This window comes from Pseudorca crassidens, chromosome 2 (genome assembly GCF_039906515.1).
Source record: "Pseudorca crassidens isolate mPseCra1 chromosome 2, mPseCra1.hap1, whole genome shotgun sequence".
NCBI lineage: Eukaryota > Metazoa > Chordata > Mammalia > Artiodactyla > Delphinidae > Pseudorca > Pseudorca crassidens.
This window is the reverse complement of record NC_090297.1, coordinates 71,137,955-71,164,519: the sequence shown is the minus strand read 5'-3', so window position 1 is coordinate 71,164,519 and position 26,565 is coordinate 71,137,955. Positions and strand designations below refer to the sequence as shown.

The 26,565-nt window shown below is 36.6% G+C and overlaps 1 protein-coding gene across 21 annotated transcripts in view; it reads right to left on the bottom strand.

Moving 5' to 3' along the window:
- The window catches only part of ADGRL2 (adhesion G protein-coupled receptor L2), a 271,801-nt gene that overhangs the window by 154,516 nt on the left and 90,720 nt on the right, over nt 1-26,565 (bottom strand). For 18 of the 21 annotated variants that reach the window (XM_067726674.1, XM_067726681.1, XM_067726679.1 and 15 more), the window contains exon 1: nt 25,126-25,229. The exons of 1 other annotated variant lie outside the window; for it this stretch is intronic. The gene's annotated coding sequence lies outside the window, so the exon portion shown is untranslated. Of the gene's footprint in view, nt 1-23,904; nt 24,036-25,125; nt 25,230-25,663; nt 25,812-26,565 lie in introns of those variants that run through there. 2 more of the 21 variants (XM_067726677.1, XM_067726675.1) reach the window with 2 other exon arrangements.

Here is a 26,565-nt window from a genome sequence, read left to right as displayed (position 1 = left end):
TTCAACTGATATTCTATGTGGTCAGCATGTCTGATTCCTCTAAAGAGCATAAGAAGACGTATGGGAAGGCAAGAAAAATGTTTATAGATAATATTTTAAAACATAATGGACTGAGTCATTTTTAATGATTGTTAAAAAAATTTAAAACTTTAGTTCATTAAAAACTTAAAATATAACATGTTTTATGTCTAGTGCTTCTTAACTAGTGACTCATGGAGTGAGGGAGGTATGTGGTTTTTAGAAAAGGGATTTTCAACATTAAAATATAATTTTATAACCTCTATTAAAATTTCAAGGACTTCCCTGGTGGCTCAGTTGTTAAGAATCTGCCTGCCAATGCAGGGGACACAGGTTCGAGCCCTGGTCCGGGAAGATCCCACATGCCACACAGCAACTAAGCCCGTGTGCCACAACTACTGAGTCTGCGCTCTAGAGCCCATGAGCCACAACTACTGAGCCTGTGCACCACAACCACTAAGCCCATGTGCCACAACAACTGAAGCCCGCATGCCTAGAGCCCGTGCTCTGCAACAAGAGAAGCTACTGCAGCGAGAAGCCCACGCACTGCAACGAAGAGTAGCCCTTACTCGCCGCAACTAGAGAAAGCCCGCACGCAGCGATGAAGACCCAACACAGCCAAAAAAAAAACCAAAAAAAAAAGCAATGTTTAATAAAAGGAAACATAGGTTATAAAAAGCTGAGAAAAATTGACTAGAAGCTTGAATTACTTGCCAAGACTCTCTTATTTGGTAAAAGACATGTTATTTTTGCAGTATTTCATTAATTTTTTATAAATTTTCCAAATCAGAAAACTGATATTTGAGGAAAATATATCCCTCGTTGCCACTCCACATACAAAGCAAAAAACTGAGCTTAATAAGAATAACTTCCAAAGATAATAACCAGTAATTCTTCAGCTCTCTTAAGCTAAAAACTATCAATAATATCCCATTATGTTTAGAAAAATTAGAAGCAAGGAATTATGTAGACTGATACTCTACAGAAGAGATCAGGAAACTTTTTTCTGTAGAGGACCATATAAGTAAATATTTTAGGCTTTAAGGACCGTAGAGCCTCTGTCACAACTATACACTTCTCCCTTTGTAGCATGAAACCCACCATAGACAATGTGTAATGAATAAGCATGGCTGTGTGTCAATAAACTTTACTGCAAAAATTGCCAGCCAGGCAGTTTACTAACTCCTGCTATAGATTAACCGATACAAGATGGAGATAACTGAATGCAGTTCGGTCAAATAATGAACTGACCAATAACCATCAACATCTACCAGAATATTCAAACCAACTTCAGTCTGTTATTTTAAGAAATTAATTTAAATGTAAATGTAAAGGTAAGTTAACTACTCTGGAATGAGAAAAACAAAATAAAGCAGCATTATACTGACCAAAACAAATTAGTGTTTCAGTGTGTGTATAACAGAGCCATATGTACAGCTTACAGTGCTTGGGGAGAAACTCCAGAAAAGAAAATAAAAGGCATTACCACAATAACCTATCTTACTACTTTGGCAGGAGAGAATGTAAAACCAATCAAAACAGTAAGTAATGGGAGGCTGAAAAGCAATGAGGTTTGGACAAGACCCCTGAGGTATTCTACCATTAGTATGATGGTTTCAAATAGCTGTTGGTAAAAGTGGCTTCAAACTCGTGAAACTTCTGTCATCACTGCTACTCACCCATATGAAACACTGGATATATCCCAGTCCCACATTGTATTCAAAAGGAGACTACTAAATTCTAATTTGTTGAATTTCTGCTATAAAGCTAAAAATTCTACAAGGCCAGAATCACCAATCTTACTCCAAAAAAATTATGAAGTCACAATAAATGCATACATTTCTGTTAGAACAAAAGAATTTTTAGAGTTTTCCAATTCCTTATATCCAGGCTCTTCCCAATCAATGTTTGACTGTTACTATTATAATAAATATTTTTACTTTCTGCAAGCTAATGTTTCCTAAAATTGAATAGTCACACTATAACATGCCATAAGAATAATATTTCTAAGCTACAATTAATAGGTAACCACATTTAAAACACATCAGCTAAACTTTTCTATCTATCTATATATATATACATACATATATATATATAAAAGACAAAAGAGTGTCTATATATATATATATAAGACAAAAGAGTGGAGGTTACAAATTTTTAATAAGAGCATTATATTATGGTAGTAATAATCTAGGTGTTTTACTGGAAGTGAAGTGGATTACTGTAAATGAAATTTTAAAATGTCCTTTCCATTTTACAGATAACACAAAATGACTTTTTTCATGTCTCTGGCGATAAGGATAGATCTGCCACACATTTAAATGGTGCCTTCATACTTCCCACCCTGACTCATGAATTAATAATTTAGTGACATTAATACAAGAAGATAAATGATAAAAAGGTTAAGGCGCATGGGCCAACCATACACACATACTTCTTTGAGCACAGTTAATACTTCTCTGCCAATTACAGCTAAAACTTTTTAACTGTTTTCAACAGCATTTTTACAATCTAAGTAGCAGCTTATGCGCACACAATTTCACACAATTCAGGCTTAATAAATTTCCTGCTGGTACCAAACAATCATTCTAGGGGATTAAAGTGCAACATCTGTTAACATTAATAATGTTTTATATAGTCCTATGTATTAATGAAGCCTCTATACCATTATTAGTCTCCTAAAAAACCTTCTAGGCCAAAATACTGATTCAACATGAATTACACATTTATGCTTTACAGTAACAAAGAAATACATTAGCGTGACATGGTAAAATTAAAAAATCACACCCACTATGAAGTGACAGATTTCCTTTGACCCGAGCTTGCTAAGTGTACATGCAAAGATACATATACACACAAATGAAATTAACTCAGTCTCTTAAGTTTTCAAAACCAAAAATCCTCTGGAGCATTATTCATTAAGTTTGGATAAAATACAGTTCTGTGAATATAAAAGGTACTTCATTTTAAAGTGGTACTCATTCACTCACAGTTTTATCAATTCTTTTTCTGAAATGTTTTAATCCCCTCTCATTCTTTTCATTCCTTCTGCCCTGACCTCTTTCTCTCTCAACTTCTGTAAAAATCTCGTGGCTAATTTCTTGCCCTCCATCCAGCTTGCCAACCTCCATTAGACTGCTCTTCCTAATTCCACTCTAAACCATAAAAATGTGTAAAACTGGAACCAATTCTAGAAATCACTTTATATATGAGACAAAGAAAACACTTGGGGTTGTGACTTAACAAAGGCAGACCTCAGAACTGCTGATTTTCAAATTTTCTCTTAAGTACATATATTATTATCTCACTGTAGTTTAATTATCACAACAAACCTAGTATCTCTATTTTAACAACAGAGGGACTGGAGGGGCGGTGGTAAAAGGAAAAAGTTTTAAAAAAAAAAGTGGCAAAAAGCAAACAACAAGAATAGAGCCCAAATAGATCTAACTTCAAAAATAATTCAACCCTCTACTTCTGTCAAACTTATTTGCTCAGTGATTCTGAATATGCCCTTCAAATTGACTTATATTCAAGATTTTTTTTAACCATATAGAAAACATTCCCCTCCCTGCCACCTAAGAAAATTCCATACAGACTTAACAGGTTTAAAAGCCACCTATGACATAAAGCCAACTGGATCACCTCCAACTGAAAAACACCCCTCTTTCCAAAAATTCCTACAGTCATTGTACCATTTGTATAATAGTTATTATTGGGTTGTCTTATAACTCTTCTTCAATTAAGCTTTTAAACTATTTTTTAAACCTCTTTTGTCAAAATGTTCAATATTTATCTTTCTTCAATGTAAGTCTCTTCAAACCAAACCAAAAAAACGTCCAGGATACATACTCTGTTCAAAGCATTGAGGCTGGTACTGCAAGAAATACAATGATGTGGAAGATAAGGAAATGATACAAGGGCACAAATAACTTTACATAGTACTTAAATGTAATTAAGAAAGTAAGTGCTCCTTAGGGACCACAGCTTTTGCTCATCCCTTTAATCGATTCTGATAAGTAATGTAATATCCTGGTGATTAATAGAGTGAATATACAATAAATTAACCAGTTTTCTGGAAAATTATTATAATTTTCAATGAATTTCTTTTTTGGCTAACATCTAAACTTGGGAATGAACATCCTTTTTTTATTTCCTGTTCTTCCTCTTTAACTATTAAGGTAATTAATTCGATTTTTGGACCTAGGAGGCTTAACCTCACCTTGCACCTTTCCTAGCATATTTATGCTATTCCTTCTACCTGAAATCCCCTCTGCCAACCACTATTCCTTTTCTAAGACTCAGTTGAGGCCGATCACTTGACGATCTAACTCCCTCCTTCCCTCAACCTCCACAGCACACACCAGAGGAACACTGTCATTTGTGTACAAAATCACAAGTATCTAAAGTATCATTTTCAAAATTATTGTGAGCTAAATGAAAACAGGACCCATGGCTTTCACATCTATAACCTCAGTTCTGGGAACCCTTGCATAATGCCTGGCAAATAGCATATAATAAATGTTTTCAACAAAAAAGAAGGAAGGAAATTAGGTAAATAGAAAGGAGAGAGGGAGGAAGGGGTGAATGAATAAACTGAACTATGGGAAGTAATGTCCATGAATCGAGGGCAAGATGAAGAAAAGTGAATGAATTCAGAAACTGAAGTACAAAACTGAAACACAATTTTTTAAAACAACTGGAAACAAACGTAGAGATCTTCTAAAATAGGGATTTTTCAAGCATTTTTTTGAAATGTTTAATGTTTAATTAAATATTGAAGAATTGCCAATTTAAGGCACAAAAAATAAAAATGGCTATTTTTCACAAGTTTAATTTATCATTGTTTGGCATAAAATACTTTCCTGTTATCATTTGCAGAAGTCAAATAAACTCCCTCAAGGAAGTTTTAAAAACCACTGACCCTCCTCACTAACAGTGAGGAAGCAAAAATGTCCACAATTAGTGAGTGGAAAAACTAAACATGCAATTCAGGTCCAACCAAACTCCAGCAGAATAATCCCCCTGATGAAGTTTTTCTTTAAAATACAGATTTCCTTCAACTTACGATGGGATTAAATCCCTATAAACCCATGAAAGTTGAAGATATCTAAGTCACAAATACATTTAATATACCTAACCTACCGAGCCTCATATATTAGCCTAGCCTACCTTAAATGTGCTCAGAACACTTACATTAGCCCACAGTTGGGCAAAATCATCTAACATAAAGCCTATTTCATAATAAAGTGTTGAATATCTCATATAACTTATTGAATACTATACTGAAAGTGAAAAACAGAATGACTGTATAGGTACACATATTTGTCATGGTGGCTGGGAGCCGAGGCTCACTGCCGCTGCCCAGCATCAAGAGAGTATTGTACTGCGTATAGCTAGCCCGGAAAAAATAAAAAATTAGAATTTGAAGTACGGTTTCTACTGAATGCATATCGCTTTTGCAACACAGTAAAGTCAAAAAATCCTCAGTCAAACCACCGTAAATCGAGGACCATCTGTATTTGAAAATTCAATAAGTGAAATACTGAAAATAACTTAAAATCTTTTAAAGTATTAGAGAATGTGAAATTATATAAAACTATATTAAGTATACCTGAGAAATTTGCTTTTAAATAAAAACAGGATGGGGTAACTAAACAAAGTTGACATTTATTTTCAAAGTACACTAGAAGTGCAAGATAATTTCTTCTTGCAAAAATTTTTGACGAAGTAGGCTTCCACATCTACATATTCTCCCAGCAATATTTTGAATTTGAGAACACACCGTTTCCAACAGTGAAATTCCTCCCAAAAGTCAATTGTTTTAAATAAGGTCAGCATAAAGGTACAATACAGTTTTATCACCATTCAGAACAAAGAATGAAAAAATTAAAATCCACACCTCTTTTCTCCTCCAATATTATGGGACTGACGTTAGCACTCTTAATTCAATGCCAGTCTTGGGCTTATATCTCACCTCTGTATGAAAAAACAGTAAATTTCACACTGGGAATTAAACTTCAGCTTTAGTTTGCAATTAAGGTATCTGACGTTGCCTATAATGCATATGGCATTGCAGATTTATTTCTTTTTAGCATTTTTTATTTACTAAAGCTGTTGAAAAACCATGGCTACTTCTAAATCCTAACTTTCCACCCTTCCTCAGACTAGCATTTGCAATTAAACTGACTTTAATATACAAGTCAAGCAATGGTGACAATAAATCTAAGCAGCTCGTTTGCAGAAAGATATCTAAATATTAAATATGAAATTTAACAGGTTTTAATAATTAAATGGTAATTGTAAATGGTACAATATATATGTCTGTCCTAATTTGGGAAGACGAGCTTCTCACATAATACTCATCAAACTAAATACAAGAAATTGTTCAGGCATTTCACTAAATTAAAATCTTGAAACCCTACAGCTACAATGTACAAATTTAGATTTTATTAATACTTTAAATCAAACCATAGTTATTATTCAGTTTCCTATTATGCAATTTATAGTCTTTGGCTATGAATACAAGAACCTCATGTAAAACACAAATATACACCTGAAACTAGCACAATATTGTAAATCAACTATACTCCAGTATAAAATAAAAAATAAATTTAATAAATCTACAAAATAAATAAATAAAACACAAATAAACCAAAAAACTAAACCTTACAGCCTCAGATCCACATAATAAAAATTTTCACTTTAATCAGCACTTAAAAAAACATGAATATCACTTAAACATATGCAGGTATATACTCAAGAATATTTTTAGAGATATCTATAAAGGAAGCAAAATTATAATTTTTCACAGGTCACATTAAAAATATACGTATCAACTTGAAGCAATTTTTGCACAACCAATATTCTTTAGGCGCAATGCACACACCTCAAAGCATTGTCAGAAAAATGGGCTCGTTCCTCCTCCCTTGCTCTCAACAGGCCAATGGCAGGAATGAATGACTCGTATAGAACCTAGCTCTTCCTCTACCCTGAGTTCAATCAATGGCCAAATTCTGTCCCAACACTACAAAACTTTGCCACACTGTCTACTGCCACTGCCACTCACCTGGACTGTCATCCACACTTTCTAAGTAGGTTCCGTTTCCTCCAGTATTTCCCTACTCTAGTTCATTGGTTACACCACCATGACCGTCAGCAATTAAATTTAACACTTTCTCAACAGAAAAATATTAACAGCTTTTTATGGCCTTCATGAGAAAGTCTAATCATAGCACAGTAGGCTCTTCATAAACACGCCCCTAACTAACATCCCAGTTTCATCTCCTTCCACTTCCTGGGCAATTTGTACCCTCCATACACAGCCTCCTTAAGGTACCATTTTCTGCCTTTGTTTTCCCTGACCTTTACCTCTGACTTCTCCTCCTCAAAAAGCCTGCATCTACTGAAATTCTCCTCTGCCTTCAGGTCTATTTAAATGGATTCTTTTTTCTATATTATTCATTCTGAATTCACTCCCCCTACCCTATATTTCCACAGTCTTTCCTCTAAACTTCAGGTTGGCATGTCATTATGGTATGCCTTATATTATAATTATTTGTGGAAATGTCTGTTTCTCTGATGAGATTTTAAGTACCTAGAGAGCACAGTCCTTATACAGTACATTTCTTCAGGCAGGGCCTTAATAAATGGCTGTTGATCTAAAATGAAGAATTAAAGCCCCAAAGTTAATGGATACCTAGATGAGAAATGTGCTTATAGATAAAACTGCTCTTGTAAAGAGCAAAACACAATAAATATTTCAAAATATAGACTTTAAGACCAATGAAAGTAAATACATACTTTCGGTCTGGCAATTTTGACAAACTTGGTACTAGAAGTTCTGTCACATTTTTAAAACCACATGTGCTGTCATAATAACTTCTGTGGCATTGCAAGAAACCAAAAATAACATCTTGAAGGTAAAATCCAAAACATTATAAACACTGTGAATTATTAAAATAAACCCAAGCCCTTACCTGTCATTTATACACATGTAACATTGCCAGGAAAGGTTGCTCTGAGCTACAGAAACATAATGTACTTTGAAAACATACCTGCATGTGAAATACCCTATATTTCAAAAGATTTGGGTATGACTTTTACTTTAATTAAACTCTCAAAAGAATTCTTTTATATACTAAAAATTCTCTATGACTGTGCATCTGAATACAATTTAATTTATCAAAACTGGGAGTAAGTTGTAGGATAATGGCAAAAGTTGGATCGCTCTGGCTTAGTGATGTCTTCTGACCTTGAGAAACCTATAAATTGCACAACATAGAATGGTAACAAGGCTGACACAGAAATTAAGATTTGCTTCTTTCAATTTTACCTTTATGATCTTATTTGTACCCTATAAATGTCCCTATAAATTAAAAGTTGGTTTAAGGAGTTTTAGGTAGATTAACAGTCTTGAATATAAGTTAACCAAAAATGGAAAATCTGTCTTTCAGCTAAACTACCAAATACACCATTAGGTATTTGCACTATACTGTGAAAGATAAAGATAAGTTTATGATTATTATATTTAGAATTAAGAACAATTTTCAATTTTTTAATATTTGTAATATATTACATACATATTAAACCAAAAACTATGCTGTTTTAGATTTGTTATCATTCAATTCTTTATCTATTGCGCTTGCACAGAATCAATAAAACTCAAAGTCCATATAAAGGAATCTCACTACTAAAGACAGGGAGACTCTAATTTCCACTAAATTGTTTGTTAAAATAATTTTCAATCTATTCATAAATCTTGCAGCAACAACAACAAAAATGAACTGAAGTCCCATCTTTAAACCTGTTTCTATACCATCAGGATAGGTGATTTCAAAAAATTTTAACCTAGATGTCAAACACTTATACTTCATCAATTTTTGATTGTATGTTAAAATTATGTAAAATATTGAAGCTTTCATGAGCACTCAGCATTAAAAAGTCAATTTGATAAGGAATGAATGTTCAAATAGATAAGCAGAGCTTTAAAAATTCAGAATGGTATAGCTGTGATACCGTCCAAAAGTTAACCTTTATAAGCCCTGTTAATGAAAATTTTAGCTAAAATTACATTCTGTTTCCCAGAATCCTTCCTAATAGTTTTAGTCTGACTTTCTACCTACTTGATTTATTGACACCTGTTATAGTTCCCTATCTAAAAGCCTATTCTTATACAGGGCTGCATATATTTTCTACTCTTTTTAGATCTCTTTTATGTAATAAATATAATGTCAACAAATTAAAACAGTAAAGGTACCACAAAGGTTTATCTAAGTTGTAGATTCTAACAGAAATGATGAGAGAAAATCAATAGAAACTTGTCTTACACATAATGCAATAATTTGTAAGTTTAGATAATAGACAGAGCCTAATTTTCAGCCAAATCCTGGCCAATAACTAATACATGTATTTTCCTTACCATATTTTGATTGAAACAAATCTAAATAAAGTAGGATGGCAGGCCAATCAAAGGCAACATCTGTGCTACGTAGTTGCCCATACCAATCTTTTTTATACAAACTACCTTATTTTTTCTTTTAAATAATTTTATTCACAACACAAATTTAATTATAGGATGGCAGTATATATGCATTCCTCAAACTGTCATTTAAGATGCTTCAATGAAAAGCTTCTATATTTTCTTTGAGAAAAAAATGCATGAAATAGTTTTTATTTTGTAGGTTGAATAAAAGTATGCAAATATAAAAAGCTCACACATATGCTATAATGAATGATCAATTATCAGGCCCAATATTAAAAAAATGTTTTACAAGAGTTGAATAATGCCAAGCATAAAGGTATAGCAAATATCCTTTTTTAATTATGGAGGCCTTAATATATATTAAGTCATACGGAAACACTTTGAAGACCACCACCAAATAATGAGATTCCACGTTACATGAAAAAACTGTACACTGATAGAAATCACTAAATGTTTATCTTGGCTATCTTTAGGAGGTCAAACAGCAGTTTACTTGGGAAGTCAAATGAAAAACATGACAATTTTTTTAAAAGGAGAAATAAGGCCCTCAGCCATCAATTCAGAAATGAGTAACATCACATTATTAAAACAACTGAAGAAAACATTCTATCAGAGGGAATGTCAAAAATACTAAATCAATATACAAAATACTAAAATGATGTTCTTAAGAATGCAAAAAATATCTGACATTATCATCAATTTTATAAGTATGTTGGAGTTTGCGATGACTTACTCCTTAAAAACAGGCAAAATCAGTTTTAATAAAGTAAGCTAACAAATTAAAGCTATATTTTAGTTTATTTTCAATTAAAAGTTAACATCTTGGTGAGTTAATTGCAACCCTCTTGATAGCTCCTCTTGGTTTTCACAGAATTAACAGGCAATATAGAGAATGAAGCTATTAGTATATGTAATCTACAAGATTCTCAATATTCTTAAAATACTTAAGCAATGGTTGTACTATAGGGTTTTCAACTTAGTATTGTTCTAAAGAGCTCTAATTCTTATTCTCTAATTTCTTTAAAGGATATTCTTAAACTATTAAAAATCAATTCTAAATGTTTTTGAAAAATTCAACTCTAGAAAATGTGAATTCTAAGATACTTAAGATTTGTTCCTGGGTTTTTTAATCATGTAATATTATTAACTGAATAATAATTGTCTTAAAAGATATCTATTCTCATTTTAATGAAACCAATTATAGGTTTCCAGGCTGAAATGTCTAAAGAACTTACGTACTTAACGTATAACACAATACCAAAAAATTAGTTAAGAAAAAAAAACACATGGGAGATGTGGGAGAGTGACTACATTATTAAAACAGCCAAGTATAAAAGTTACGACTGACCATCAAGTTTATTATAATTCTATGTCACCACAGTTCTACAAAATATTTTACAAGCGCTAATCAACCCTAAAGTCCTATAGCGATCACGAAGATAGTAAAATGCTTTGAGAACTGTGTTCTTAAATACCTTAGTGTGTTGCAGCTGTTACCTGAATCCCACATAGCAAAGAGTTAAAGATTTTTTTGAAGTGTAATTCAAATCATTTCATAGGCCCAGGTATTTATTTTTACATTAGTTATTGGGGGCCAGTAACTACTACTAAGAGATAACAGAGCATTTGTTATGATGCTCTGACAAGTCGTAAAATGCTGGGCTAAGCCTTTTTGTTGAACCTAAACCAACTTTTTACATAGGGCCACTCAACTACCTTTCTGCTTTGACTTACATTTGGTCAAAACAAAAATGCCTTTTGAATCAATAAACTGATTTAAAGAGCATTAAATATAAACTAATTTTTAAAAAAAATTACATAAAAATTCAATGATTCAATAGGTTTTCTTTTCCTTCTTAAATATAAATCTCAAAAAAGGTTTTATGAATCATATTTATATTGAAATATGGAAAGCAAATATGAGACAAAATTATCCATAAGTAAAATGCATCAGTATTTTTATTTTGAATTTCAGATATTTCCTTAGGTATTGTATTTATTTTTATATAAGGCAATGCAATTATGCCTAAATTATTGGAGATAATTTGTAACATCTTTTTCTTACAAAAATAGCATACTTTTTATTAAAAATACATAACATCTTATAACTTACTCTTTTTAGAAATGAATAGAAATTTGATATTCTAGGGTCTTAACATTTTCACTCTTTAATGCAGTTCTGAATTAACAATATTATGTGAATGTCACAAAATCATGTTATACGAAGTATACATAATAAAAAGTCTTTTTTTTTCAATTTGAATAAATCTATCAAATAGATGAAAGGAAACGCCTTTGAAACATAAAGGCAAAAATAAATTAATACTGTTTATTTTTATAATTAAAATGAAAACTGTAGTTTTTAAATCCTGGTAATAAGGCAATTTAAAATACATTTAAAAATTATTTTCCAATACAGTTATGAAAACATGCAGATTCACAGTTTTGCATTCCAGACTCTTCATATAGGCATATACAAAATTTTGAAGAAATATTATTTAGGCTTTACTACAGTTTTGTTAATTTCTGTTTAAGATGTTAACATGTTAAAATATTTGGCTTCAGTTCAAACAGTAAAAAGGTATCAAGTCTTTTTTTTAATAGGAATTTCTATTTTTATAAAACTTATACTAAAAAAAGATTATTTCAAATGTACATTCATAACACATATTACCCTTATCTGGAGAATTATTCTTTATATTATATTATCCTCATAGCTTATTTAAAAAAGCGATCTGCTCATATAGATGCAGGAACAACTAATACATACATATCTACTCTTAACATTTATACAAATGACAGGATGTTTTATCATAATTCATACTCTTTTTTATTATTCATTCGAGAATGTTTAATAAAAAATTCTTTGGTAATTTACAAAGAATGTTGGGTTATTTTAAACTGAAAAGCAGCTGTCAATTAACTCTCTCATCATAAACATCCCCAATATAATAAAATAACAATAATCCTTTTACAACAATAGTTTTTCAATAACACATTTTCTTCACAATTCAAATGTCATTATTTTAAAAATCACTCTGTAGTCTACCTTCAGATTTAAGACAAAACAAGTAGAACTTACCCTAGCTGTGCTTTTCCAGTAACCTCACAGAAGTTATGCACTCCGTGACACTTACTGTTCCTCACGCAATAATTTTCCTGGAATGAATTCTCTCTAGTAACCCTTACCTCACTGTGAAGGGAGGTGTGATATTCGAGGGAAAAGGGTAATGAGCTATAATATCAGATTCCATTTTCCAGTGCTTATCATATTTAGCACCAACTATGATAAGAAATCTCTTTTTATCATATTATTTAAGGCAATGAAGTAAAGTTGGCAGTACAGGATGTCTATCAATAATTCTATGGAAAGGAGTATTTGGACACTTTTGTAAAACATACCATCGTAATCCTATTGAAATGTAATTGCTGTTGTTAATATTCTTACCCTGATATGAAAATGTTCTGCGTAAATGCAGCACAGACTTGTTAAGATAATACAGGACCATGCTGGGAGGGTAGTACTTATACAAAAGCCCATGCCAGTACCATAAATCTCATTATTAGACAACAGTTTCCAAACTTACAGCGTCATTCTGTATAACAGTTAATAATCTAACTTTCCACATTAGTAAAGATTAGCTAATAAAATAATAAATCCACAACAGTAAATTTAAGTAAGAAACAGCCTTTTAAAATACAAAATAAATATTTTTATTTGTCATCTCATCCTTTGGTAAACTAAGGGAAAAAATGAACTATTATATCTCTTTTCAAGGATGGATAAGTAAGTAGATAACCCTCCTTCTTCCTAACAAGCAAATTCTTAAGCAATGTTACTATACCAAAATGTAAAATTAAAATAAAATGATTCATTTTTAGTAGAATTTAACACAGTATCCTGTCCTTAAATTTCCTGGCACAATTAAACATACTCAGGTAATGTGAAAAATTCGCTCGCTAAAGAGATCCAAATGCTCCTAAAGTCTTTCCAGCCAGATTACCTAAACACCTGCTTGCAAAATTCTCAAGTATTCCTGAGTATCTGATTAATAATTTCTTAGAAATTTAGTTGACGTGGGGTTCATAAACAGAATTCAGTTTTTAATCAAGCAGGCTATCATGTCTGCATTCATTTTTTACCAAGTTAGCAGTTTCCTAACCCACTTAACAGAAGGTCCTTATTAGCAGTTTCCTTGTTTAAGTGTCACTGCACGAATCGGTCCATTTTTGCAAGTAAAAGTCACTAATCCAAGGTGATCATTTTTGTTTTTAGAGAAGAGCATATGCAACACACCTAATTTGATCTATTAATTAAATGTAGAGGAATGTAATTTACCCCTTACTGTTAAGTGACTGTTTTACATTTTACATAATCTGGAAAATTATCTAAAATATTCAGATCGCTCTTTTAACAATTATTAGGTATTAAACGAGAGGTCTGAGACCATCCTCCCAGAGCTTTAGCCAATCATTTAAAAAAATAAGAATCTCAAAATGAACCTGATTCATTATTTTCATTATCTTTCTAGCAATTTTTACTAATTAAGAAAAGGTAAATACAGAAAATAAAATGTAATCTGTAAATATATAAAATGATAAATACCTGGCATTATATTTCGCTAGAATTTGGCTAATCTCAAAATGCTTTATTTTCCTTAGAACAATTTTTCTCAAACAAGAATAAAAAATATCTTAATAAAATATCATTTTCAAAAGGGAAATAATCAATTTATACTGCTTTGATTATTTTATCTCATATGCAAGCTCCCTCTACAGGTAATAACAAAGGTTAGCAAAAATATCTGAAACATGGAGGCAGTTGTGTGCGTAAAGATGCAGGTCACCATTGCATAAAAATGCTATTATCTAGCATTGTTCCCTCCTCCTTACCAACTATCTGATTAAAATAACTGCTCCTGAAAATCTGTGGTTCAACATTATTATTCTTGTACTTCATCTTGGTTAAGAATGCAGCTAGAGCAGAGAGGATACACAAACTTTTCAGTCACCCAAGAGCTGCTCTCACAAAGTGTATTTCAAGGAGAAGAAAACATTACCTTGCTTACACAGTACCAGCCTGCAATGGTAGACCACCCAACACAAAGCTGCCCAACCCATTTACCTGGTGCATCTTCTGACTGCAAAGTAAGCAATCAAAAGCGGCATCTTACGACTGATTTACAGTGAAAGATAAAAAATCAATTTTAAATGACCACAGAAACAACTATATTTTATTCTTATTTAGAATTCATAAACTTAAACCAGAGAGTATTTACTTTTGAAAAATAAATATATTTTCATTAATTCAATACAAAAAGGAAAAAGAAGCTGAGCTGCTTTGAAACATGTTCTTTACCGCTCCATAATATCTTTTTAATATCTTTTTCAGAATCTGTCTAGGTTTTTGTTTACACATTTTCCTCTTTTCCCCAGGTATACAGAGATAAAGGTGTATCTCTGCCAAGGGAGGAAAAACAAAGCAAAGTTAAGAACCATTTCAAAGTCTTGCGGGCAAGGTCTGCCAAAAAATTGTTTCTGGACTATGTTTATTTCCCCTCTCCTTTAAGATTTCCCCCTTCTAATATGCATACCCCACCTTTATAGCATATAAGCAGTGACTGTAAATTTGAGGCAAGTCAGTCTGACTTACCTATAAATGAATTGACAGGCTTATAAAAAGTGATTTTTTAAACTAAGATTCTTAAATAAAATTATGAAAGATATGCTAACTTTCATACTAAAACATACAGAAATATAGAGATATCAATTATATTTCTTTTTTCCAATTAAACAAAGAAAATAAGGTTAATGGGAAAAGCAACGTATAATAAGCAGCGGTTTTAGTGAGCTTTTTACTTACAAGAAAGAAATAAAATTTTGTTTCACTTATACTTTTAAATATTCAGGCTGCAGACCTAGTTTAAAAACCAAAGGCAACATAAAAAGTGGATTCCATCAAGGCTATGGGTGACAAAGCATTTGCAGCAGAAAAAACAAAGGGAGGGGACGTCCCATTATTCATCATCAATGATGTTATCAAGAGGAAGCACCTAATAGTCAAATATCTTTCACATGACAAACAGAACTTTGAAAAGGACAAAAACAGTAAAGTGTCCTTAGTAAAAGTGAAAATATCTAGCGTATCATAATTTTAGTGTAATTTTTATTTGTTGATGAATATGAAGCAAAATCATGTGTTTTAGAATTACGTCCATCTCTTCTGAAATGGAAAACAAGATATATAAAATGGATCAATTCTTCATTTAATACACTAAGCCTTTATCAAATTCTACGAAAATACGTGCAATCACTGGGATACAAATGCATAAGCTTACATCACCAAAATTAACATTTCCCAAACTGTCTTGGACATTAACCACAGAAAAGCCAAGAATTTTAAGATTTAATACATACCATAAGCATCCTGAGATTAATAAGAGTAAAGAACATGCTATATAAAAAAATGTGTTCTGTAATTTCTTATCAATAACCACAGTAATAAACAGTAAAAAAATGGTAGGCTTTTAAAGCAGAGGAATAAAATTTCTTCAGGGAAGATACCAGTGGAATAAAGAAATAACAATTCCAAACAGAAATACTTTTCTTCAAAGTAAAGACACAGGGAAAATAGCTTTCAACATGATTTTTTCATGTAGTAAATTGCAGTTGACAACTGCTTAAGTAAATATAATCTACATAAAACAGAAATATTTTATCAACTAGAGACCTTATTGAAAATCTTGTAAACACTCACCCATTATATGAAGTGGTGTCATACTATTTTATTTTAAGAATAAATGATTAAAATTAGAGCTCACGTTATAAAGAAAACAGGGAGAATTCTCTTTTCCTCTCTCTACAGATAAACACTATTTACTATCCTCTACAAGAGAAAGCATTAGTCAAATGCAAGGTCACCTAGACCGCCCCCGACAGCCAAGAACCATTTTTGACAGTAATTGGGGTTGGATTATTATGTCATCTAAATCCAGTGCAATAATCTGTTTGAGGTATGGACTGATGTAAAAACACCTACAAAATGAGGCAAAGTGTGCACAGCACAGGAATTTCATGGTCCAAAGGCAGGAAATACCTTTGAGAACAAAACAGAGATCAAGTAAGTCATATCATTTTCAGAATCAGTTTAAAAACAGGTACCTTAATCATACATTACATTTTAAACTTGCACCTGTGCTAATTTTTAGCCAATAGCTGTTAATAAATACTGATGTATACAGAGAAACAGAATAGTCAAAAGTGTATGCTTATGTAAGTAAGTACATGTGTGTATATATTCGACCAAGAAAGGAGTTAAAAGAGTATTATCTAATAACTGAAAGAACAAAATTAAATCCTTTCTCTTTTATTAGGAATCTCACAGTGCATTCTTCTTTGCTACTACAATGGCTAAAGTTTTTGTTATTCATCTAGAGAAAGACACAGGGTTGTATCTGGTTTTGCTCTGGCAAAGTAGTATGTGTTTGAATTGATCTAAGTCTAAAGTTAACTGCCTTTTCAACTTCTCCTATCTCTCATGTCCAAGAACTAATAGCTTTATCCCTGTTTCTTTTTTCAGCTACCAGATTAAACAATTTTTTTGAAGTTACTTCACGCATCTTAAAACAGAATTAAGATCTGGTCATTATTTCAGGAAGTTAACTTCTGCTTAACCTGCCTGCTTTTTAATCTTATATTTCTATTTTTATTGAAGTATTGAATCTATCCTTTAAAAAACGTCTCCCAAAGAATCTTCAGCTTTAAGTAGGCTTCTTTTAAGCAACTCATTTCATTACTGAAGTTCAGAGATTAAGGTGTAATCCCTGTGTGTGAATTTTAATGTTTATAATGTACTCCTCACAGATTGGAAAAAATCAATGGCAAGACCAACAGGGGCCCGTTTTGCTCAGCATACGTTTTCCTGTCAGGTCGTGATTAATGCTGTGCTCTGTAGAGGGAGACATTACATCCGGGCTAAAACAGACCTAAATTTTACCCTCAGGCAAAAATCTGATTTAAACATCTCTATTTAAAGTGACATTTGTCCTCCCTTTTCAACTGGTTTCCCCAGAAATTCCAGGAAGTTGACTTCATGACCTAAAAACAGCCGGGTAGCTGTGAGAGGCAGTTGTGCCTGTTCTTGCACTTGGATAAATCTGGGTGCCGGAATGAATCCAGGTGGTAATGAAACAGGTGCCCAGCTATCTGCTCCGATGAATTCCATGCCACTTTACTACTATAAGAATTTAAGATTTAGAGTCCCGTATAATTCTACAGTCAGTAAAAATTTTGAATATGTGTTTCTTTGGCTGATTATAACCTAGCTATCCCTACTGATGGATTAGTTCCTTTTGATTCATAAAATTACATCTGATTTTTCACTACACTGATCGGAAATGTCAACTGATTACGAATTCTAGAAATCCAGAAAAGCAACTATGTCATGCAATAGCTCCCATAAAAACAAAAATGGAAAGAAAAAGAAAAAATGTTCACATAACCAAAGTCCCCAAGTAAACAAGATGTATGCATATAAAAACAGGTGCCAATATCCTTACACTGTGAAACATGGTAACTTTCGATATTATTAAGCAATTTAGACACTACACTAGCAAGTTCCTACCAACCAAGGTAATCTAATTTCTGTTGCTTTTCAAAGTAAATTGATTATTTTTCTTTTAGCCATTCTGGTAATTGAACAAATTTATACAACTGATGGGATTTTATTTACCACTGCACAATGCATAAAATCCTTTGCAAAGACAAACTGTATTACTTTATAAAACTGCATTTTTGTTGTAATTAAACAAATTGTATTTAAACTTGCTCTGTGCTTCTAAAGCAATCAATAGCATTTTGCTATAAGCTGCACTTTACTTGCAGGTGTTAAGCACTTGGTTCTTTCATTCGCTCTACCCTTTTTTTTCTTTTTTAAGGTAATTTTTATTTACAAAATAAGGGAATTTTTTGGTAAGAAACAGCTTTTTAAAAACTGTTGGTAAGAATATATTGGAAAGTGTCTATAAATTATAGCCTACATTAAGTCCATCAGATAAATGATCTAAAAAAGATTTTTTAGGTATTTTTGGTTGTTTAGGACCTTTCCTTATACGACACAATGATCCACTCAAAACAATACCTAAGTATACATCAGAATAGCATTTAAGGTATTTTTATAGTTTATAACATATATTTAACAAAACCTATATATTAAATTCAAAATACCACATCGCAGTCGTGAATAAAATTTAGGAATTAGATCCTAGTTATAGTTACTCCTTTAAAAGTTATCACACCAGGTCAAGAAAAATGACATTATTTTAGGATTCTACTTCCGTAATTCCAATAATTAACTATCTCTAAATTAACCCATTTCCTTAACCTTTTTCTTAAAGCATTAAAAAATAATAATCACTACTTGACCAATCTTGAGTAGCAGAAAGATTTTAGATAACAGTTTCAATTTTTCTGATAACATCAAGTCTAATTACAGTAATCTGTGTGATTAAATACTTTTCAACCTTTCAACCTTCAATCAAGAATTATTTGAAGAGATGAATATTTGGGTGGGACTACAGACTAATTAGTGTTATGTAAGAGAGAAGTTAACCAAGCTATGACCATAATCTATTTTTAAAATAGAAATGTTTTAATCTTTCTTGAAAATAGTTACAAAACAGATATCTATTTAGGTAATGTGAACTAATATTTAAACCTTAGTAATTGATACGACCAAAACACAAACAAGATTTTAAGTCCTTTCCAAGTCTAGCAGCTAAAGTTACTATTTTTAAATAGCAATCCTGTATGACACTAAATTCTTCAAATTTCCAAAACTGCATTTCATTCCTAATCTAGGTACAGTTAATCTGTGCAAGTGGTACGGATTCTTATTAAAATGAAAACAGATTTCTATCAGGTAGGGTTTGGCTCATACCTTAGAATAAAATACACTGTAATGCTCTCTTCATCTCATACTACACTTGACAGTAAGCTCAGTGTTACTGAATATTTATATACAAAAGTTAGGCCAAATAAATATTTTCATAGAAAATAGAGCAATAACATTTTATCACTATGGTGTACAGACTTCTAGTTACCTTCTGACCTTCCTAACATTTCAATCTTAGCTCATATATTCCTATATTACTTAAGACACTAAAATACTATTTTAAAAATTTTAATGAAACACAGAAAGCTCCAATAATCATCAAATAAAGTTCTAAACCCAAGTAAACCTTAGTTTTAAAGCTCTCCTCTTGATAATTTTAAGAAAGGAAACGCCCAGAAGCTTGGTGTTAACGTTTCTGCTCATTGTGAAAATTGCAGCAATAAAAACTCCAACTGCTTGTCTTAAATTAAGACTTGTAGTACTCCATGTGAGATCTGTATACTTATACTAGTTTTTATAACATTTGGAAGTTTTGTTTTCTGCTTTGACGTTAGTCCATTAATAAAGCAGAGAGTCAAAAGCCTGGAAAAAATTACATTTAGTGGAAATCTTCAAGTCAAAACCTCAAGTAATTGGTTTGTTTTACCCCACGATTCAATATTCTGATTTCCCCAACTACCTGCTCCCAGAGCTATCTGCATTTCTAAATTTGTTTTCTGTTGCCAACACATAGTAACCCAGTGACTGAAAATGGCAGCTGAAGTGCTTCTAAAACACATTAATTTTTTTCTCTAAGTAGTCCAATTTTGTCATCTAAATGTTGAAAAATCTTTTCACTGCATTTTACATCTTTAGAGATCTGCGGAATTCATGATCACCATCATATAAAATGAAGAGCAATGTTTTCAAGACAATTTTTAGATCATCACTAATAGCTCTAAAGGATAATGTGTTTTCTTTATAGCACTCTGCATTCAAAGCAGACTAGTTAACAGCAACTTAAGTGCAATAATAGCAATTACATCAATGTGAGCCTTTTTACCTCGAAAGCAGTTCTTAGACAACTGAAGAGATCAGATAAATAAACTATCATAAAATGATTTCAGGGTAATAAGATACAATTTGAATGCCACTAAAAAATCCTCATCTTAATCTGAAAAAAAGTATTATCCTATTACACTGAAGACTAAAAATGTTAGGTGATTAATGATTATTTTTCCCTCCAAAACTTTTTATTAATTTTCACTTTTAAAAGAAAAAAAAGGAGTTCTGAACATGTGTAAAAAAGAACCCTCTAATGAAGGGATATCAATTCACGTTCAAAATCAACCAACCATCAAAGGTAAAACTATAAAAAATATGCGCTTACAAATCTCCAAACCGTCCCTGAGATTCACTTTCATCTTAAAACTAGGTTTTAGGAAATCTAAAGCTAAATAAATAAAACCAATATTTCCCCAGAAGTTGAAGATAAAAGTTCTCCCTTGACCCATCTGCTTGCCATAAAATGACCCAAATGACCCAAGTACTTGTTATTTGTTTCTTCATTCATGCATATTGAGTTGTTAAAAGAAATTCAGAGAAGGTATCTTTCTGCAAATGTAAAACAGCATTAGTATACTCTAGCTATATATATTAAGAAAAACCTCCTTTAAGCTGACCTCTAGAGTTTACTGTTAGGTAAAATACAAAAATTTTGAGACAAAACAATCAATATTCAAACAATTATCTCCATATGAAATTCATGAAAAATTTGAGTATCACTTAGAAATCTTTTTCAAACTTACACTGGCAACAGAAGTTGCGTTAACAAGTCCATGTTGAGTTTTTAATACTCAAAACTCTCCACTGACTTTTTTTTTACCTATTAATTTAACAAGTATATTAAAAATAAAGTTTCCTAGGTATAAAAGTGTCCTCTTATTACAAGATTTCTATTGTTTTACACATTAATTAAAAGACTTTCTCAGCCATTTTACTAATATAACAAAGTGTAGGCCCTAGAAAAGTATTAAGTTAGAAGGAAAAGCTCTCTCACTCTCTCTTCCACTGAAGGGACCACAAGACAGGCAACAGTGACTATCATAAAATAAAAGGTCACTCTTTTTCTAGGAACAAACCATTTATCAATAGAAGATAATTGTCTTTCCATTTGGAAGGGCTCCACAGCAAGAGACAATGTTTTTCCCTCACATAATTACAAAACAGTAAAAGTTCAGAAACACAGCCTGAATCCACCTCCCTATTTTTACCCTTTACAATTCTCATTGCCCTTTGGGCCTCCACTTGGAAGCAAATGGAAGACAGGCTGAAGTTTTCTCAATTGAGCTGAAGCTAAGAAACCTTTGATATGCTAATGGTCCCCTTCAAACGGTAAGAATTCACACTTGCATTAATTCAAACAATTTGTGCAGAATGATGTGAAATGGCACCTCTTTTAGAGGCAAGTAACAAAAGGAGAGAATCGGAATGTCTGAAGAAACTAAACAACAGAACATTTGTTCTGCAGTATTCTATTATGCATAAATGTATTGGAGGGTGGAGGGAGGGACAACAAAAAGTTCCATAACACACCTGAACAGAAGTAGATTTTCTTAGATACTAAATTTAAGTTACAAAGTTACCTTTTACCTAGGTCAAGAGTCCCATCACAACTGGGAATGTTGCCAAAGACACCACACAAACTATTCTATTTTTCTGCTATGGAGGCAGATTGCCTCCTTAGTGCCTGTCTTTTAAGGTTTGCCCAAGATCAAACTTGATTTAGTAAGAGACATCCCAACAGGCAATCATTTACCAAACGGATGTGACTTTTCCTCATTGTGCAACTCGAGTTGAGCAAAGAGCAAACTCGGTGGGGCCCGTTCCAGACAAACACTGCCAGGGAAATGAATGGACCAACCAACGTCCGTTAAATGTACGCCTCAGGAAGAGAGAAGTACACATAGTGTAAAGAATGCAGAAGAAAATTTAAGAATTGGGGGCGGGGGCGAGGAGGAGAGTGCCTAAGAACCTGGCCTTTGTAACGGGAACCATATGGCTGGTGGCTGCGGCTCAGACGCTCCCAGGCTGCTTGGAGAAGCTGCTAAGCAGCCTGACACCTTTCAAGAAACAGGAGGAAAACATTTCCCGGGTCTGAATCTGAGACAACAGTTTGCATCAGGAAGAACGGAATGGGGGGCCAGAGAAGGGGAAAAGGATGAGGGGGGAGGAGTCCACAGAAGGTGGGGAAAGAAGACGGACACCGCAGGACTTGCCTCTCCAACTACGCTTTCAGGGGACGGAGTGAGCAGAGGATACAAAAATAAATATGAATAGAGACATACGTTCCTTAGTCGCCGCTCATTGACACTTTGGCACAAAGTAAAGCTTCCAGCGATTTCCCCTAACCCAAGCCCCGCAGTCTGGCGAAAGGAACAAACTTTCCAGATCCCAAGCGAAGGACTCTCGCAGGAGTGCCTCCCCAGCGCTGCGGCGCTTTCGTCGCTTCCCTCGCCCCCGCCTCTCCACCAGAGGGTCGTGTAGCCCCAGCCAAGCAACGAGCCCACGCTCGGTTAGCGCCGGTGGCGGGGGGTGGCCTCCCCGGCCTCGCGCCACTCCCACGCCGTTTTCCCCCGTCGCACCCCACCCGGCACCCGGCTCCCACAGACCACGCTTCCAGAGACTCGCAGCCCCAGCGCCAAGCCCAGAAGCCCACACCCCATAACTTCGCCCGCAGGCCCAGCGCGGCCCGCTGCTGCCCTCTCACTGCAGGCGCGGGAGGCACTCGGCCTCCCCAGAGCCTGCCGGGTGCCCGGCCCCGCTGCGCCGCCCCTAATCGCTGCCAGCCACAGTGCTGGCCCGGCCACATCTGGCTGCGCTTTGCTGACATCCTCGCCTCTCCACGCCACCTAACCGACGAGAAGAAACCACCCGCAACAACTCATCCCATCCCCCCATCCCCCCACCCCACCCCCGTTCACTTGCCCAGAACTCTCTCCCAGCGCTCGGCCTCCCCGCTCCACTCACAGCCCGGGACGGGTCTGCAGGCAGCTGAGGCGGGGGAACGGGGGCGCGCTCACCTCCCTGCCTCCGGCCCCACCGAGGGTGCGCCCCACCTTCCCCCTCCCGAGACGGGCTGTGAAAAAGCGAACGGCACCTTCTGACCCAGGCTTTCAGTAAATCAAAACATGCCGAACCCAATCCTACCCTCCCCTCTCCTCCCGGAGCCCCCTGCAACTAGACTACAGCCAAGTGAGCGTCCCTACGCTCGCAGGGCGAAGCAGCAGCAGACTGGACGGGAAGGGGAGTTCTGCGGATCCATTTCCGAGGAGGGGGAGGAAGAGGAGGGGGCGAGCAACCCGAGCCGGCGCGGGTCTCCCCCTTGGCCCGGCCGAACATAAACAAACAGCCAAGCCCCAACTCACCCGCGGCTCCCTCCACCTCCAGCATCCACCCCAGGGCGGGAGGCGCAAAGCAAACAGGTCTCCGTAGCCCGGCACAGAGGCACATTGTTCGCTCCCACGGCTCTTACCTCGGTCTGCGAGCGCGCCCCCGGGGGCAGGCCGTCTGGCGCGGGGGCCGCGCGGAGAGAGGCGCAGAGGGCAGCGGCCACCCGGGCCGGCGAGGGTCCAGGCCGGCCGCGAGCGGGTCGCCGGCCGCCGAGTCCGAGCGGGAAGCAGCGCCGTGGCTCGGCGCGTCCTCCTGCTTGGCCGCCGCCGCCGCCGCCTCCTCCTCCAGCCAAGCAGCCAGCGCCAGGCGGCTCCTGGGGTTAGGTCAACATTTTCCTGCAGTTTCCCACACGCCGCTCCGCGAGAGGGGTCTTTTGCACACGCGCACGCGCCCCCAGACCGCACGCTCCCTCGGAAAGATAAGAAATTCGGGAAGCAGAGCGAAAGGGGTGGCAGAGGCAAAAAGCTCGACAGAGGTGCGCAGACTTGGGAGTCCCCTCCGAGCTGCAGACGCGGGAGGGGCGGGGAGACGCTGGCGGCGCGAGGCCAACTCAGTTCGTCAGGCGAAGCCCCTCAGCCCGCCGTCCGCGCCGGCCGGCTGGCATCCCTCGAGCCGACCCTGCGGCCTGGGGCGGGAGACTGCAGCGGCCCCTCCTCACATTTCGGGTCTCCGGGCCGAGGCTGAGCGGTGGCCGCTGCCCCAAGACTGGCTGAAGGCGAGGACTGGGGTTCGGGGAAGCGGGGAGGTGTAGGGACGAGACACGCGACGCGCAGCAACGGAGGGGAGGTGCCCCCCCCCGCAACGATCCCAAGGATTCTCCGGTAAGCTCCCAATTTCGCTCCGGTACCTCTGCGTGTGTGAGTGTGTGAGCGGAGAGAGTGTGAGGGAGAGAGAGGGAGCAAGAGGGATCGAGGGAGAGAGACGGGGGATTGCGAAGTCCTGACACAGACTCTCCGCGAGGTCTGAACTGGAGTCACCTCCCAGCCTCCTGCTCTTCCTCCTCCTCCTCCTCCTCTTCCAACACCTCCTCCACCCCAGATCTCCACCTCCCCACCCCCGCGAGTTCGCCTAATCATATAAACATATTAACTTGTACAGCGGCAAAGACCAAACCTCTCCCTCCTGATTTTTCCAGCAAGGGGCTCAGGCAAACTCAAAAGAAGATTACAGGCAGCTAAGTACAAAACGTGGAGCAGATAATCTATAACTCACTGCCGCCCAATGGCCATTTTCCACCCCATTTGAGCAGCTGCGTCGGTGGTGCACCCGAGCAAGGGGGAGGGGAGTGAAAGGGGACACTTACGGGTTCGAGCTGTTCGGGTGGCGGTGGCCCAGCAGCCGCCCGAGAACAGGCCGGCCCCGGCTCCGCCGGCGGGGCGGCCGCAGGGCTGTCCGGGCGGCGGCGGCGGCGGCGAGGGACGCGCGCGCACGGCCGCTGAACGCGCCTCGGAGGCGGCCTGCGGTGGCTAGCGCCCCTCCTCTCCCTCCCCATAGGCTGGCCCCCCCGGGTCTCGGGGCTCCGCATCCAGACCCCAGCGTCAACACACCCATTCCATCCCGAGCCCCACCTCCCCAAACTCCACTCACTGCGCGCTCGGTCGTCCGCGCGCTCCGGCGGCGCGCGCTGTCCATCCTGTCCACACACACGCACTTTAAAAACATTTATTTTATTTCTGGAACGGGGTGAAAGGTATTTGGGAGAGCGCGGCGCTCCGGCCTCCGAGGCGGGGGGCAGGGGGCTGGCCCGGAACTCGGGGTCTCCTCCCCTCTCCCCTCCAGGCTCAGGAGCTCTCTCCTAGCCAGCACTTCGGAGAGGCGCTCAGGATGCGTCTTTTACCCACCCCGTCTCCAGGTTTTCTCTTTTCTCCGCGCGGCGAGCCGGAGGCCCCTAAACTTTTCGTTTCCGCGGCCCTCCTTTTGTGTGACTGCTCGGAGGAGAAAGAACGTCTGTTCGCCTCGGCTGCCTCCGTCCGGCTGGGGCGCGCGGGGGACGCTCCATGGTTAATGCGTCTTTGATACCTGAGATTTCCGGCGGGCTCGTTAATGAAAGTTACATTTTTTTTAAATTGCGATGACTTTTTCTTTGTAGTTACAGAGAGCTAGCCAAACTTTGACTTTATTGACTATATTTCACAAGAGCGTTTTGTTTGTTTTTGATTAAACCCACCAGGACAAGCAAAGGAAGGAAAGGAGACTACAAGGCTCTACTCGCAAGTGCATTCATCGTGCTGTTTAGGTCTGTTTCCCTCATTTCCTTACATTGAAACTGCTTTTGCTCTTGTCCTCTGACCACACTTCCTTGCGCCTCTCTGTTGGTAGTGTTAGCAAACAGCCAGACAGCGCCTACGATGGACCTAAACTAAAGAGAATAGACCACGTCGGAGAAAATCGTGCTTGAAAAATGTTCGAAAGCCAGTTGTGTCCTTTGCATACGAGTAAAATCAAACCTGGATTTTTTTTTTAATTACAAAATTTCTGAGCTAAAATGTATGTCTAAACCACTGTTTATACTAATGAATGAAGGCATCAATTAAAGAAGCTTGTTTGCATTGGTTTTCAAGAAAAACTGATTCTCCAAGACTTAAAATCTCTAGAAAATAGGATGAAACTTGAGCTTCTTCGCTTTCAGAAACAATATGTACTTTTTGTTGCTGTGGGTATGTTGCAGTCATCATACGTCAGAAATCATTTCAAACAACAGTGTTATTAAAATGTCAACAGCAGATTGTTCAAAAGACATGAA